The sequence below is a fragment of the Lissotriton helveticus genome, chromosome 6 (genome assembly GCF_964261635.1).
Source record: "Lissotriton helveticus chromosome 6, aLisHel1.1, whole genome shotgun sequence".
Lineage (NCBI taxonomy): Eukaryota > Metazoa > Chordata > Amphibia > Caudata > Salamandridae > Lissotriton > Lissotriton helveticus.
The window spans coordinates 631245244-631260361 of record NC_136067.1 but is presented as its reverse complement, the minus strand read 5'-3'; the positions used below and the strand labels follow the sequence as shown (position 1 = coordinate 631260361).

Genomic DNA, 15118 nt, shown 5'->3' with positions numbered 1-15118 from the left:
CCAGAACGGTCCAGCTCCCTGTTCATCACAAGATTAAGGTCGCCGCCCACCACCACATGGTCAGGAGAATGCAACACCTCAGCGCAGGCCCCAAGCACAAATGCCTCTGGGTGTTCATTAGGGGAATATATGGGCGCAATAGTGCAGAAGGAGGAACCTAGTTGGAGTCGCAGAGCCAAAAGGCGCCCTTTAAGCTCCGAGACAGTCCCGATTACTGTGCCCCTAAAATGTTTAGCCACTAAAATGGCCAAACCTCCTCGAAGAGGACCAGTACTGCAGAGGGAAGTGACTGCGGGTCAGGCGATGGGTATCAGTTAATAGGCGGTGGGTTTTTTGGATGAGGCGTAAATCGCCAGAGTTTTCCAATAGTGATAACACTGCCCTCCGCTTCACTGGATTGTTAGATCCCGGGCGTAGCTTCCCTTCGAATTTAAAGATGTTGCGGAAGGGATGACCCCAGGCACAGGGATTCCCTTTTTCCCCTCAGATGTGGAGTGATAGGCCGGAATTCCCGCCGCTTGAACAATGTGACCGCAGAGAGGTCTTGATAAAGTGTTCGGGTAAGTCCCAGGGATTGTAGAAGGTTTTGAGTCTCTGGCTTTGTGTAAAATAAGCTCTTTCAGTTGCAAGTTATGAACGAATGCTAGGATATCCGGTTGAGGCGCAGTATTTCCGTGGGGCAAGCCTACCCGATGTACTCTATCGATTTGGATCTCAGTTGTGTGTTCCAGGCCTATAATATGACAAAAAAGGCCTTGGACAAACTCCCCTATAACACCTTGACCCGCTCCCCGTTTCACTCCTCGGATTCGCACGTTGTTGCGGTGGGATCGGTTCTTTAAGTCTTCCGCCTGCCCCTGTAGTTCAACATGTTGTTCCTTGTGAAGGAGGATTTCGAGCTCTTCTTAACGGCCATTTTCGTGCTCCTCCAGAGTCGCAACTCGGTCTCCTATCTCAGAGACATCACGGCTGACCTCACGGAGATCCACTGCCAATTGGTCCTTGAGTTCCTGAAGATCCTCCTTAAGAGCGGAGAAGAGCGAGGTCATGAAGGCCTTCGTGGCTGGTGCACCTGCTCTATCCGTTGTCCGTTGCCCCTGTCGCCATCACCGAGCCCAGGCCCTCCGTCTTAGCCTGCAGCATGTCTTTCACTGAACGATCCTTCTTAGGCCGCCAGATGCCATGTGGGACCAACTCCCTGTAGAGCCAGTGTAATGGATCTCCACCAGCGCATAGCGCCTGAGGGGGTGGACGGTAGAGTGGGGCGGTCAAGGCCCCAGATACAGGGAGAGTAAGTAATCTATGGGGGGCAGGGCTCCGATCGCTGCTTCTGTAAGGGAGCTAAGTGGACCAGTTTGCAGGCCTGTGGGGTGTGCAGGTGTACGCGGCCGTCGAGCGCTCAGAGGAACTGCACCAGGGCCCGCCGCCCCACTGTGTAGATATCTGTGCAAATGAGGGCTAGTTCACTGTCCATATCGGTTGAGAAATCACAAAGCATTGCAGATCCAGAGGAGGGGGTCGTTCCAACACCTGCCCTAGGCACCGTCTTGAAGTCGCCTCTTCCAAATGCGGCACCACCCCTCGCTGTGCTACCCGGGCCGAGGATCAGCAGGCCTCACTCCATTGTTACCCTGAGGACGAGAGGCACTCTCACAGCGGTCGCAATGAGGTCTCCGCAGAAGTTTAGGACAATAAAAAAGGGTCGTCCTCAGGGGCGATGGGAGATCAGGTCACAAAGGAGGGAGTGGCAGCAAGGGTGTGTGAAAAGCAAGGGTATTCAGTAGTGGGTCAGTGAGCAGGCCCAACCCAAGGCAAGGCTCTGCTAGAGCGGCGGTGACCCCCAACTTTTCAGCGATCGGTGGTCCACAGGTGCAAATTCCCGCCTCGAGCTGGACATTCCAAGGCAAGCATAGGTGGGCAGCAAGGTGGGGGGGGGGGGTGGACGCAGCTCCAATCCCAGTCACCACGGAGTTTGCTTCCCCAACCGCCCGGCGAGCCGCTGTAGTCAGGGGAGGAACCGCAGGGGACCAATGCCACCACCAGCAGAGCCCAGCATTGCAACGGCGCCATCTTTGCCCTCTCACTTAGACCGCTTCGCAGGGCGGGCTCATACGTGCAAAACCTTCACCCCAGCTGATACAGCAGCGCGCTGACTGGTAACTTGGGCCCCCAAGGGGCGAAGGACATCTCCGGGAGGTTGCAAGCTTGCCCCGGTGTCGCGGTGGGGGGCGGGGGGACGACTTCAGTTCAACTACCACTCCTGGACAAGCTGCAGCAGCTTGGCCCCAGCACTGCGCTCAGCACACACATGGCTCTGAACTGAGGCCGAACCGCCAGAGTCAGATGAGACACCGCAGAGAAGCAACGCTGTCGTTGGTGGGGCCCAGGAAGCTAACGGCGCCGTCGCAGCATTCTCTCCCAGGCTGCTACGCAAGGCCACTCCACGCGGGCAGGACCTGCACCTTGGCGGAGGGCGGAGGATGTAGACAGGTACCTGGAGCCCCCAAGGGCCGAAGGATGTTTATGGGAGGGTGCGGGCAGGCCTCGATGTCCTGGGGAGGGGCTCGACCTCAGGGCCCCGGCAAATCTGTGACAGGCTGCGGCAGCTAGGCCCGTGCTCCGTGCTCACGCGACCCTGCACGGCACCCAGCTAGGTCGCAGTGGTCATCCAGGCTGTCACAGGATGTCGGGCAGGCAGTGCAAGTGTCCTCCGCCAGCTAGAGCAAAGGATGGAGCGTGATAGAGAAGCTTTAGTATTCAGCGACCGTGGAGCACGACCTATTCATTTGGCTATTCATTTAAACACAAAGTTTTTTTTACAGTAGTAGACTGGCGCGGCAACAGCTCTGAGTTTTCTTCTCTGTGTAATTTCCTGAAGTGCTTTATGGAGTGCAGTATCATAGCCATTTCAGAGAGCATTACTAGGACGTAAATGTCCCCTCCATGGAAAACAATCATGAACACATGCCCTGAGTCCCGGTTTGCATGTGAAAACTAAAAATTGGGCAGGTGGAGTGATATTTTGCAATACAGGGTACTCAATCTCATCTGTTATGGAGAACACTCTTTGCCGAACTCATAACTGAACCTTTATTAATAGGGATTACTATTTAGTTCTTCCAGAGCACTGTCATTTGATTGATGGTAGGAGTTAGGAGTGGCTCTGCAGTTTAAAGGTCTAGGTCACACCTGCCCTTTATTCTATCACCAATTATTGCTTCAAGAAAGCAGAGAACATCCAGGTGCAGAGAGTCCATGCTAATTGTGTCCAGTTTAGATTACTCCTTGCTGGGAGAAGGACCAATGTCTACCTGCTGTAAGAAGAATCAATTTACATAAAGGCTGTACCTGGAAAGCAGCCCGGAAATAACATCCGAAAGTCTCTGAAGAATGAGACAGTATACCCACATCCCCAGTCTGAAAAATTTGCATACCAGTGGCGTTCAAACCCCCTCACTCCCAAGTTCTTTATGACCCATAAAGGGGTGTTTGGTATGCAGCGTATTTTAAGGAATGATGTGTGATCAGGATGGGGATCTAACTGACAGCCAATCTTCTAGAACCAAGTAGAGTGTCTGAACTTTCTGCTGGAAGAGCGGTTGGTCTCCCTAGTGTCTAGAAGCCTGCCTGTTTGAGGAGCAAGGAAAGGAGGCTGCCTGGGCCTACAAGACGAAAGATTGCCAAGGAGGAAAACCGCAGAATGCTCCTGGTATGTAGAACATGAGCAAGAAGCAACTCGTTCTGTAGGCGAGTCTGCCTGAAAATGGCACCCAAAGACTGCACAATTTCAACAACCATTGTGTCTGTCTGGTAGCCTCTGCAGACTGCGATCTGGTGTTTCTGCCACCGAAGGAAGAAGAAACTGCATTGCCACCAAAGTAGAGAGAGTCAGACTGAAAAGGCTGCACCTGCTAAGGAAACCTTCTGCTATCCAATGGGTGAAGTGGGGGCCACAACTGCCTTGCCAATAGCCCTTTTACTTTCAGTCATTGGAGGTCACCTACCGAAGACAACGGTACTGTATGACAAAACTTGCCATGCTGCATTCAAATCCTGTTTCAAATGGAAGCCACTGTATATGCCTAAGAAACAGGCTGTGCCTAACCACCCCTCTACAACTTCTGCAAAACCAACAAACAGATAATACAGGAACTCGCCTCTGGCCAGAACAGAGAGAGTAACAAAGACTCTTGAGGACTGGAGACTTTTCTGCCCACTTCATTTACGGGGTTTCACACTAAACTGATTGAGCATCTAAACATGTGAGGTCAGCATAAAGGTAATGTGCACGTATGCATAGTTTAGGCCTTTGACACAGAATACTGGGGACTATAATTGAGGAGGTGTCTCGTGAAGGAGAGCGTACTTGAGAGGAACCTGTAGTGCCTATAGGAGATGATAATTAGGGGTACCACCCGGTGCTCATTAATAAAAATGCATTGTGTATTATTTAATACATCTATGCGATTGAAAGGACTTTATTTTACACAGGATAGGCACTGGACTTGGCATTACATTATTTTGTTTACTGGTTGGCTGTTGAGTTCTTTACTCTTGCCTCACACATTACCTTCCTGGGAAGCCTGTCACTGTCCACATTAATTTCCTGATGCAGTCAAGTGCAGAAAGGGTTGTATTTGGCACAGTTTGCAGAGCGATAAAAGGATGGTCCCAGGACACCAGTGGAAAGCATTATTAACACACCACAGTTGGGGCCAAGTGGACCCTGTGTTCCCGTGACAATTCCCCCTCTGATAAAGCACACACTGTAGCATCCAATGCCTTTGCTCCAGAGTGAGGAGGAAGAGGAGAATCCCAAACCAGACCAAGCATTGAAGTTTGTGTCACCATCAGAGGTGGAGGTGTTAGCTTCTAGAGGGACGACCCAGGTGGGATTCCACCAGCCACAAGTTGAGTGCCTACACTTGCGGGACATTGGAGGCCCGGGAGCAGGCCAGCAAGGGAAAGTTGGGGAACATTATGTTGGTTAAGAGATTGGACTGCTTTATAGTTATCCCAGGAATCATAAGCCATGAGCTAGCAAAAAACTAGTTGTTCCCACAGTGCACAGAAATGTGGTATTGTCACTGGCCCAAGAGGTGCATTTGAGGGTAATAAAAAAAGACCCAGGAAAGTTTGGCCTCTTTGCTCTATTAGCCAGGGCTGCAATTAGACACAGAGGTAATGTAGGGCCTATCCTACTTGCCGATTCAGTGGTATCTCAGGAGGTGAGACTACGGCAGTTAATTTCACGGAGCGTAGTAGGTGGTCCATTCAAGTGGAGGGGCATTGCCATCATTAGTTCATGTGACCCCCCCACAGCATCAGCAAACCAGAACTTCAGCTACACAACTAATGTCTTGACAGCTACAAGGGGATGGTATGAACCCTGGACACAAGAGACAGGACAGCAATTACGACTGTCTAAAAGGCAGGTGGGCCATGACAAGGGTGCAGCCACCGGTGAGCGTGCTTCCACCAACTGAACCAGGGCCAGAAGGCAGTCTTGAGTGGTCTCCTGTCTCTTTCTACCACCAGAGACTGGACCTTTCCAGGACGCAAAGCAGAAGGAGAGGGGTCACTTTCACAAGAGGCAGGTCAGTCAATTTGAGGATGCATGGGAGACAGAGCAGAGTGTCCAATGTCTCAATCATCAAGATGTCTCAACCTCCTTCAGTCGTGATTGTGAGGCAAGCCTTTTCTCGCTCTCCTTAGAAGTGTTCAGTTTGGCAGTTGATAGTCTGGTGCACAGAGATCACACCACTTTGTGTCTTGTTATGAGTTTGCCAGGCTGGAGACTGCCCTCCTCTGAGGAGCATCACTCTAAACAAAGGGCGTCTAAAAAAGACACATGAAGACCGCCTCATACCGGTTCTGAAGGTGCAGACAGAGTTTTCATGCTTTACATTTGACTGTATTACAGTGGGAGCTACTGACCCTATTATTATTACGGTTTCAAGTTCTTAGACCAAGGAAGCAAGTGCTCCACTGAGTTCTCGGATGATTGCTGTGCAACCACAGTTGCAGTCTGCCTGACAGCTAGCTACCCAGAGATGAGGAGACATTAACTAGAGTCTTAACTGGAATGAAGGCCTTCTCCTTTTGCGTAGTATTTGGAGGCCAACCTGCTGGCTGAGAGAGGGAAGGAGCTTACAATCCTACAGGAGGTGTGACTGTCCAGGGAGAGTCAGAAGCAGACTGATCCTGAAAGTTTGAGACTCCCGCCACATAGGAGGAATGAAGAGAGAAATTTGCCCGATTTAAGGAATGAGAGCACAGTCTCTCCACACAAGCTGTTCCAGCCGGTAAACGCAGCATCTGTACTGTACCCAAGCGGACTGGGTTGTGGTTTCTACAGAATTCTGCAGGAGCAGACAGTGCTGCTGCAGCAGCAACAAACTATGCCACTGTGACAACAAACCATACCCAAGCAGTGTGGGTCACTGCAAAAACTCTGCCTGAGCGGACGATGCAGCCACATCAATGATTTCTGTAGTGAAGTGGCAAGATCATGCCACCCTAAGAAGACTGAATCTAGGAGGCCCGCACTATGTAAACAAACAAGGACCCCCTGATACGGATAATTATCCTGGGACAGGGTAAGCAATATGTATGAAATAACAATCCCAGGCATATAATAAAGCAACAACCAATAGATAGAGCAAACAAACTAGTGCAGTTTCAAAACATATACATTTTTAATTTGATAAAAAGGGATTAAATGTAAAACAGTGCATTGATCACAATTGATAAAAAGATCTAGAATGATACATTTGTATTCATAAAAAGTTTTTTTAGTTAAAAAAGAGGAGGTTAGGTGGCATCCGGTCGACGCGTTTCGGCATAAACTATGCCTTCATCGGGACTTTAACCATCCAATTTCTGTAAGAGAGATTATAACAGTGATTTACTTGTTACATCTTCCATTAGTTATGATACAACTGAACTAGTTCTGGTTTGTTATGACATTCTATTGGTATAAGCCTTTGCTAAAAAACGAGATATATCGCCTTATATACGAATGTTTTCCACCTATGCACGTACAGATTTTCATACCCAAGCCTCATTCTGATATGTACCGGCAAACACAAGGTATAATGCTCAGAGTTTAAACAAGAACATGCAAATTTATACACTTTGTTCAGAAACACCATTATATTATATTTCATTTTCTTATTGTTGCAAAAAATCACAGTATTCAGATCTAAAACATTCAATTGGTGTTTATCGCCCAATTGATTAGTCTGCTTGTACATTTCAATATCATTTGTGTTTCACTTGGGAATTTCTCTGAGACATAGTTCCTTATTTTAGATATGTAGGGAGATATACAGAGAAGAAATTAAAGAAATAAGATGAGACAGGTTAGAGATTAGAAAAAGTTCATATTCCTTTCCGTTCAAGGTCACTAATCACGGAAAAAAGGGGGAAGGGGGATTTATCCTAATTGTAATGCAGCCTTTCTCACAATTCTAATACACAAATGTTTCTTTCTTACCGGAAGTTGTACCGTAGTACAAGGCCAGTGCTGTTCTCTAAAGATTTAGACTGCAGGACGGCTGTATTTAGACTGTATCCACAAATATGGGGCAGGGAGCTAGCTTTATTAAAGCTATGATTGTTTTTTTAACGAATAGGATAGTGTGATAGGCCCACATCCCAACAAGAAACTTAGGCAAAGGAAATTTCAAACGACGACTATCATAAGTAAAAGGTGAGCAGTCATGTATAATCCTTGTAATGTAACGACGCAGAATCTAAATAAAGGAACTGGGGAGTGAGTTTAATTTTATTTTTAAAAAAAAGAAAGAGGTTTTTTTGACCCATGGTTAATCCACATAAAATTCTATTTTTGATCCCTTCAGAATATTTTAACTGAAGCTCCCTGCCCCATATTTGTGGATACAGTCTAAATACAGCCGTCCTGCAGTCTAAATCTTTAGAGAACAGCACTGGCCTTGTACTACGGTACAACTTCCGGTAAGAAAGAAACATTTGTGTATTAGAATTGTGAGAAAGGCTGCATTACAATTAGGATAAATCCCCCTTCCCCCTTTTTTCCGTGATTAGTGACCTTGAACGGAAAGGAATATGAACTTTTTCTAATCTCTAACCTGTCTCATCTTATTTCTTTAATTTCTTCTCTGTATATCTCCCTACATATCTAAAATAAGGAACTATGTCTCAGAGAAATTCCCAAGTGAAACACAAATGATATTGAAATGTACAAGCAGACTAATCAATTGGGCGATAAACACCAATTGAATGTTTTAGATCTGAATACTGTGATTTTTTGCAACAATAAGAAAATGAAATATAATATAATGGTGTTTCTGAACAAAGTGTATAAATTTGCATGTTCTTGTTTAAACTCTGAGCATTATACCTTGTGTTTGCCGGTACATATCAGAATGAGGCTTGGGTATGAAAATCTGTACGTGCATAGGTGGAAAACATTCGTATATAAGGCGATATATCTCGTTTTTTAGCAAAGGCTTATACCAATAGAATGTCATAACAAACCAGAACTAGTTCAGTTGTATCATAACTAATGGAAGATGTAACAAGTAAATCACTGTTATAATCTCTCTTACAGAAATTGGATGGTTAAAGTCCCGATGAAGGCATAGTTTATGCCGAAACGCGTCGACCGGATGCCACCTAACCTCCTCTTTTTTAACTAAAAAAACTTTTTATGAATACAAATGTATCATTCTAGATCTTTTTATCAATTGTGATCAATGCACTGTTTTACATTTAATCCCTTTTTATCAAATTAAAAATGTATATGTTTTGAAACTGCACTAGTTTGTTTGCTCTATCTATTGGTTGTTGCTTTATTATATGCCTGGGATTGTTATTTCATACATCTAGGAGGCCCGCAACCTTTAATTCCGTGGCCCACTAAATCATCACACTCAAAGCTCAGAACTAGGCATGCCACCAGTGGTGGACTCCACTGCTAATTGCTGTAGTTGAGATCAGAGCTAGGGAGCGCCTTCAGCTGGTGCATCTCTATCTCAGAAAAGCAAGTGAGCAATAAATATTCTGTGGGTCCCCACCGGCCACACAAGACCAACAGCAACAGAATCGTATGAGTTGAGAAAATAACATGCAGGGAGCACAACATTAACCTGCTCAAACATAAGCACTGTCACTTTGTACTCACGGAGTCATTCTGAACAAGAATATTACATCAGTATTAACACAAAATGGATCTGGTTACACAATAAGTCTGACAGTAAGATGTGAAAAAATATATTTCATCCTGTGTTCGTTATTGCAAAGGCAAGTCATTTCAATCTATGGGTCTTCTTTTTATTTTTATTTTTATTTTATTGTTTTATGCAAGGATATACAGAAATGGTCATTCACATATCAATACAGAAGAGCAAAGAATAAAGCGATACGAAGAGAACAGAAAACAGCCAAAATAAAGTATAAGCCACATCAGCATATCGGTTCTGTTATAAGCAGCATCAAACAATGTCTAGATCCATTCAGTTATAAACTCCCAAATTTTTTCACCAAAAGCTCTTCTTCTAGCCCCTTTGAGTTTGTATATGGCAGATTCAATATTATACATATATAATCATCTTTCCCACCAGCTAAAAAAAGATGGTGGGTCTGCATTAATCCATTCCCTGGTAATACATGCTCGAGCTACCGCCATACAAATAAAAAGAAAACAGGTTATAGGTTTGGGTCTTGACATTCCGGCCTCTAAACCAATTAAAACCATCTCAGCCGTTACTTTAATATTAAGCTTTACCAGAGCACTCAAAAAATTCTCAATTTGTTTAAAGAACTCTCTCAGTTTAGAACAACCAAAAAACATATGTTCAGCATCTGCAGCGTACAACCCACAACAATTGCATTTTGTCCCAGTTATCGTGCTCCATTTTGTAACTTTGCTAGGGGTGTAATAAAGATCATGTAAACACATAAAATGTTGAGATTATCATCGCAGTTATTAAGCATTCAGATGCAAGTTTAACTGAATCAAAAACCCTAATATCGGGTATCCCCAATTTACAGACCCACCTTCCCTGACATTCCATTAAATCATCCCCAAGTTCTTGCAATAAACAAGAGTAGAGAAGGCCTATTGGAGTTTTTTTTTTGCAAAAGCTGCGGATTTGAAGAAACTTAAAAAAGTCATTTTTACTTAATGAATATTTGCTCTGTAATTCTTGAAAAGAGGCCAGCTGATCTTCACAAAACAAGTCACCCATATAAAGCACACCTTTCAAGTTCCATCTGATCGCCGCTAGGTCACAAAAGATTGCGGATGGTAATAGACCAGATGCCTCAAAAGGTGTATATGCATTCAGATTAGTTAACCCTAAATGTTTCCGAATTTTCTGCCACACCATAAAAGCTGCTTTCAACACCTTAAATTTCGTCTTCTTGCAGTAACTGGGCTCTGTCATCTTAAGAAAATGAGATTTTGCTCCTTCTCCTAAAGTCAGCTCATATATAGATGGAGAGCTACAGGCAGGTATTCGAGCTCGCTCCCCCATTATCAATGGACTAATAAATTGTAAAGTTGCCGCAAAATAGTGAAACAGAAAATACGGAACATTCCATCCTCCGCACTCTTTGCTAAGAATCATTTTTTTGAGGGCCTTTCGATGTCTTCTGTACCCCCATAAAAATCTGGATGTTACACTTTCTAGATTCCTAATACAAATAGGGGAGAATTCCAGGGGTATAGAACGAAAAAGGTATAAGACCTTGGGTAAAATCAGCATTTTTAAAACATTGGCCCTGCCATGCAGTGATAAGTGTAGATGATCTAGCCGTTGCAATGTAGAATTGATCTTAGCAAGCACTTGGTTCATGTTTAGATCCGGAATGCAGGATACAGGTAACGAGATTTTAATCCCAAAATATGTAACCTCCGAAACAGTCGGAAAATTAATCTGCATGTTGTGCCCTGCACATAATATCGGAGTTTGACAGGTTTAATTTGTACCTGGAAAAAAATACCGAACTCTGACGCCAGATCATTAATAGCCGGGACCGCATTCTGGACATCAGTTGTGATGACAACAATATCATCAGCGTAAGCTAATGCCCGATAGTTTACGCTGGCCAGACAAACTGGTTTAATCCTCTCTTCCAAATTAAGATAATTAAGTAAAGGGTCGATATAAAGTGCAAAAAGTAAAGGAGAACAAGGGCACACCTGTCGGGTACCCCTGGTGATAGAAAAAATAGAGGACACCTGTGAATTTATTCGAATACGTGCTTTGGGGGTGACATACATAGTTTTAAGTGCAGTTATAAAGCCTTCACCAAATCCCTTTCTACCCAAAATATCCCACAAGTAATCCCAGGCAACCCTATTGAATGCTTTTTCAGCATCTAGCAGAATTATTCCAATATTTGATCGGGTTGCCGGGGCCCAGTCTAAGAAAGTTATAATTCGCCGAATATGGTCAGTCGTGTCACGTGCGGGGATGAAACCATGTTGGAATCTAGAAACTAATGAAGTTATAACTGCAGAGAGTCGAGAAGCCAATATTTTAGAAAAAAAATTGCTATCTGCATTTATTAAAGAGATAGGACGAAAAGAAGATGGAAGGAGAGGAGATTTGTCCTTTTTTACAAAAACTGTAATTGTTGATTCTTGCCACGATGAAGGGGATATACCCGGTTGTGCTGCTGTAAATAAAGAGACCAATTCGGGCTTTAAAATAAAACGAAAACCCTATAAAATTCAAGAGGGATAGAGTCGGGCCCAACTGCCTTCCCTTCCCTAGAGATAAGAGAGAAGACTCTATTTCCTCCCAAGATATAGGAAGATCTAGTTGTTCCTTTTCCTCGTCTGTCACAGTGCCATTAAGGGTTAATTCCATACATTTTGAAATCCTATCTTCAAGATTCGCACCCCGGTCCTCTGTATAAAGTCTAGAATAAAATCCACGAAACACTTCCAATATTTCTGAGGTTTCATTAACAGTTTCCCTGTATCATCCGTTATTTTATCTATAGAGGAAAATACCCCCTTCTGCCGCAGCCTTTTGGCCAAGTGTTTCCCAGAGTTTTCCCCTACTTCGTAAACTTCCTCTCGAAACGCCGTGAGTTGTTGTGCAAATTTCTTAGCATAGCCTTGATGGATTCTAACCTTGTGAACCAATAGATCTCTTAAAATACTGTCAGTATCCAATCCTATATTGCAAGCCCGCATTAATTGAATTTCCAAATCTCTCAGTTTATGCATCTCAGCTTCCGCCTTTTTTCTAATCTCTCTCTGCTTTCTAAGCGAATAGCTCAGGGTTTCCCCACGAACCCCACATTTAAAAGCATCCCATATTGTTACAAGCGCAGCAGACCCTTTATTATTCTCAAAAAATTCAGGGATCCATTTCCTCATGTGTTCGATATAGAATGAGTCATACAGAAGTTTGCGGTCAAAAGACCATGGTCTAAAAGTTGGTGAAAAATTCCAATCAAAACTAAGAAGAATAGGATTATGGTCAGAAATGACCTTAGGTAGGATCCTATATGATAAATGTGCAGAGATATTAATAAGGGTTGTAGCTACAAAAATATAGTCAAGTCTAAAATACTTCTGATGAGGGGCAGAGAAAAATGTATGCCCGGGCAGGCCTCCAGCTCTAACATATCCAATATCCGTCAGCCCAAATTCCTGGACCAGTCCTTTAACAGCTCTGTATACATTTTTCTTTCTACCAACATAAGGACTGCCACTAGATAAGTCAAATGTCTCTTCTAGATGTAAATTAAAGTCTCCACAAATAATTAACAAAGGTGGCCATAAGGCCAATTCAATGCTTAATTGGTGTAATACAGAGGGATCATCAGCATTTGGCCCATAGATTGAGCAAATAGTCAAAGTTATTTCCCCTATTTTCAGTACAGCTATAGCCCATCGGCCCAATGGGTCATCTTTGATATTTTTAACATGTCCCAGCCCAAATCTTTTTAATATTGCCACTCCTCTTACAGTAGAGGTCTGTCGGGAACAGCTAACAATCTCTAACCCAAGATCTTTAAGCCACCCTCTATTTTTCCAAGCAAGATGACTTTCTTGAATACATAGAATGTCGACAGCCATAGTTTTCAGCATCTGTCCAATTGTCCCTCTTTTTTTATCATTTAGCCTACACACATTCCAAGAGCATATAAATATTTTACCTATTATCAAATGTATTTATATATTTATCACAGATCTCAGAAATGTCACTGAATATATCAGATGTATTAAGATAAGCAGACACAAAGACAAACCCAATTTGAAGTTTAGCTGCCAATATTTGACCATTAACTGTTTTTCCTTGCCCCAGAACCCCCCCTCCCCTTCCCTTTCACACACCCACCCTACCCCCCCCACCCTTGCAACACCCTCCCAACAGAGGCGTAAGGACAAGTCCTCATTGATGGTGGGTGGCGTGAAATAATCTCCCTATCTGTGCTGACCAAACCTGGCCTTATCTAATTAACACCCTAGACAAAAGTACCCCATCAAAACAGAAGAGAGAAAAAAAAAGGGGAAATAGATCTTTCCATAATTAGCCTTACATTGTGTCTATGAACTGTTGAGTTTTAATCTCGGATACAAAGAAAGTTGTCTTCCCCTTATAGACAATTTTCAGTTTTGCGAGGTTTAATAAGAACACCTGGCCCCCCTTCGCTTGAATAGGTGTCATTAGCTGCCTAAGCCTCCAACGTTGCTGAACTGTTGTCTGACAAAAATCAGGACAGACAAAAAATTTGTGTCCCAGTCCTTTCCTAGGTTTTGTTGGCCTAGCTAAATCCTACAGAATCTCACAAAGGAGATAATTATGCAGACAAATAAGAATTGCCCTGGGCTGAGTCGCTGTCCTCCCTGCATCTCGTCTTTGAGTAAAGGGGAAGCGGTGAGCCCTTATGATTTCTTTGTCCCAGTCCCAGTCTTTAAGGTCCGTGAAGGTTGCAGCGAAGAGATCAACATATCGGCGAACATCTTTTCCTTCAGAAAGTTCCGGAATCCCCAAAATACGCAGGTTGTTCCGGCGTGCCAGATTCTCCAAGTCGGTGAGTTTCCAATCTATATCTAAGTCATTTTTTTGCATCTGATTAATTGAAGTTTTCTGGCTGGAAAGCTCATCCTCAAATGTTGAAACTCGGGTTTCCACTTTTTGGACTCTTGTGGTTGTTTCAGTGCAGTTTTTAGCCAATCGACAAACCACATTCTGCAACTTACGAACAGCCCCCTGTGTCCGAAGCCCTTCTGCTTTAGTTTCCTCCCTATGGGCCATAATGATTTTATACATGGATGTTTGTAAATTGTAGATTGATTTTAAGGTGATCTCCCCTTCTGCTTCCCCGCCGAAGTTATGTGCCTCATCCTGAGTTGCTTCAGTTTCCACCTCTTCCGTCTGTTCCTGCCATTGTGGTTGACCAATCAAGTTAAATTTGTTATTGGCAAGGGATTTCTGTATTTCATTAATTTTCCTAACTAACATTCGGGGAGTCGGGTGATAGGACATCTTCTCCCAAGCTTGTATTAGCATTAATATCATCTCCCCAGTCACCAGAAGAAGAGAATTGTTCATTATCCTTTCGATCCCCGTCCTCTTCCTCACCCTCTGACATAGAGAAGAACGGGCCCCCTGAATCGACAGATTCCACATCGTTTATGGCAGAGGGCAAAGTATCCTTTTCTTTCTCAAAGTTGTTCCTAGTCTCCCCCACTGCCTGGCATAGGACCGCCAGTTCCCTTTCCAGGTCTTGCTCTCGCCCATGATCTTGCTCTTGCTCTCTGGGGGCTTCCACTAGAGACGTTTCAGCTGAAGGTAAGTGGTTCTGAGTAGTTCTCGGTTTGGAAACTGCACCTGAGGGATCGGGAAGGCCGTTTTTAGGCTTAGTCTTAAGGGGTATCTGCGCAGAGCTGCTAACAGCACCCGCTGTGCCACCTGTGTTTTTCTTTCTTAATAAATCGAGTACTGTGCGCTCCTTAGTGTTTTCATTGCGTGCCCGGGGATTATTGCTATTCACAGGTGTAGTAGCAGTGTTAGATGAAGGGTCCTCATTGCAGGCGGAATTAGGATTGGTATTAGTGTTATTTGCACCTTTCCCTCTCCCCCCCTCCCCTTCGGTGCCATGA

At 44.3% G+C, this 15118-nt stretch overlaps 1 protein-coding gene and 2 long non-coding RNA genes across 8 annotated transcripts in view; 1 reads left to right on the top strand and 2 right to left on the bottom strand.

Moving 5' to 3' along the window:
• MEI4 (meiotic double-stranded break formation protein 4) overlaps positions 1–15118 on the bottom strand; it is a 675270-nt gene that overhangs the window by 613271 nt on the left and 46881 nt on the right. The window lies entirely within an intron of this gene.
• Positions 6675–7595, bottom strand: LOC144761464 (uncharacterized). The gene is made up of 2 exons (XR_013595733.1): positions 7499–7595; positions 6675–6882 (listed from the first exon to the last, which is right to left on the bottom strand). It is a non-coding gene; the product is annotated as an uncharacterized LOC144761464 (long non-coding RNA).
• Positions 7637–8804, top strand: LOC144761463 (uncharacterized). Its single transcript, XR_013595732.1, has 3 exons — positions 7637–7714; positions 7866–7980; positions 8597–8804. It is a non-coding gene; the product is annotated as an uncharacterized LOC144761463 (long non-coding RNA).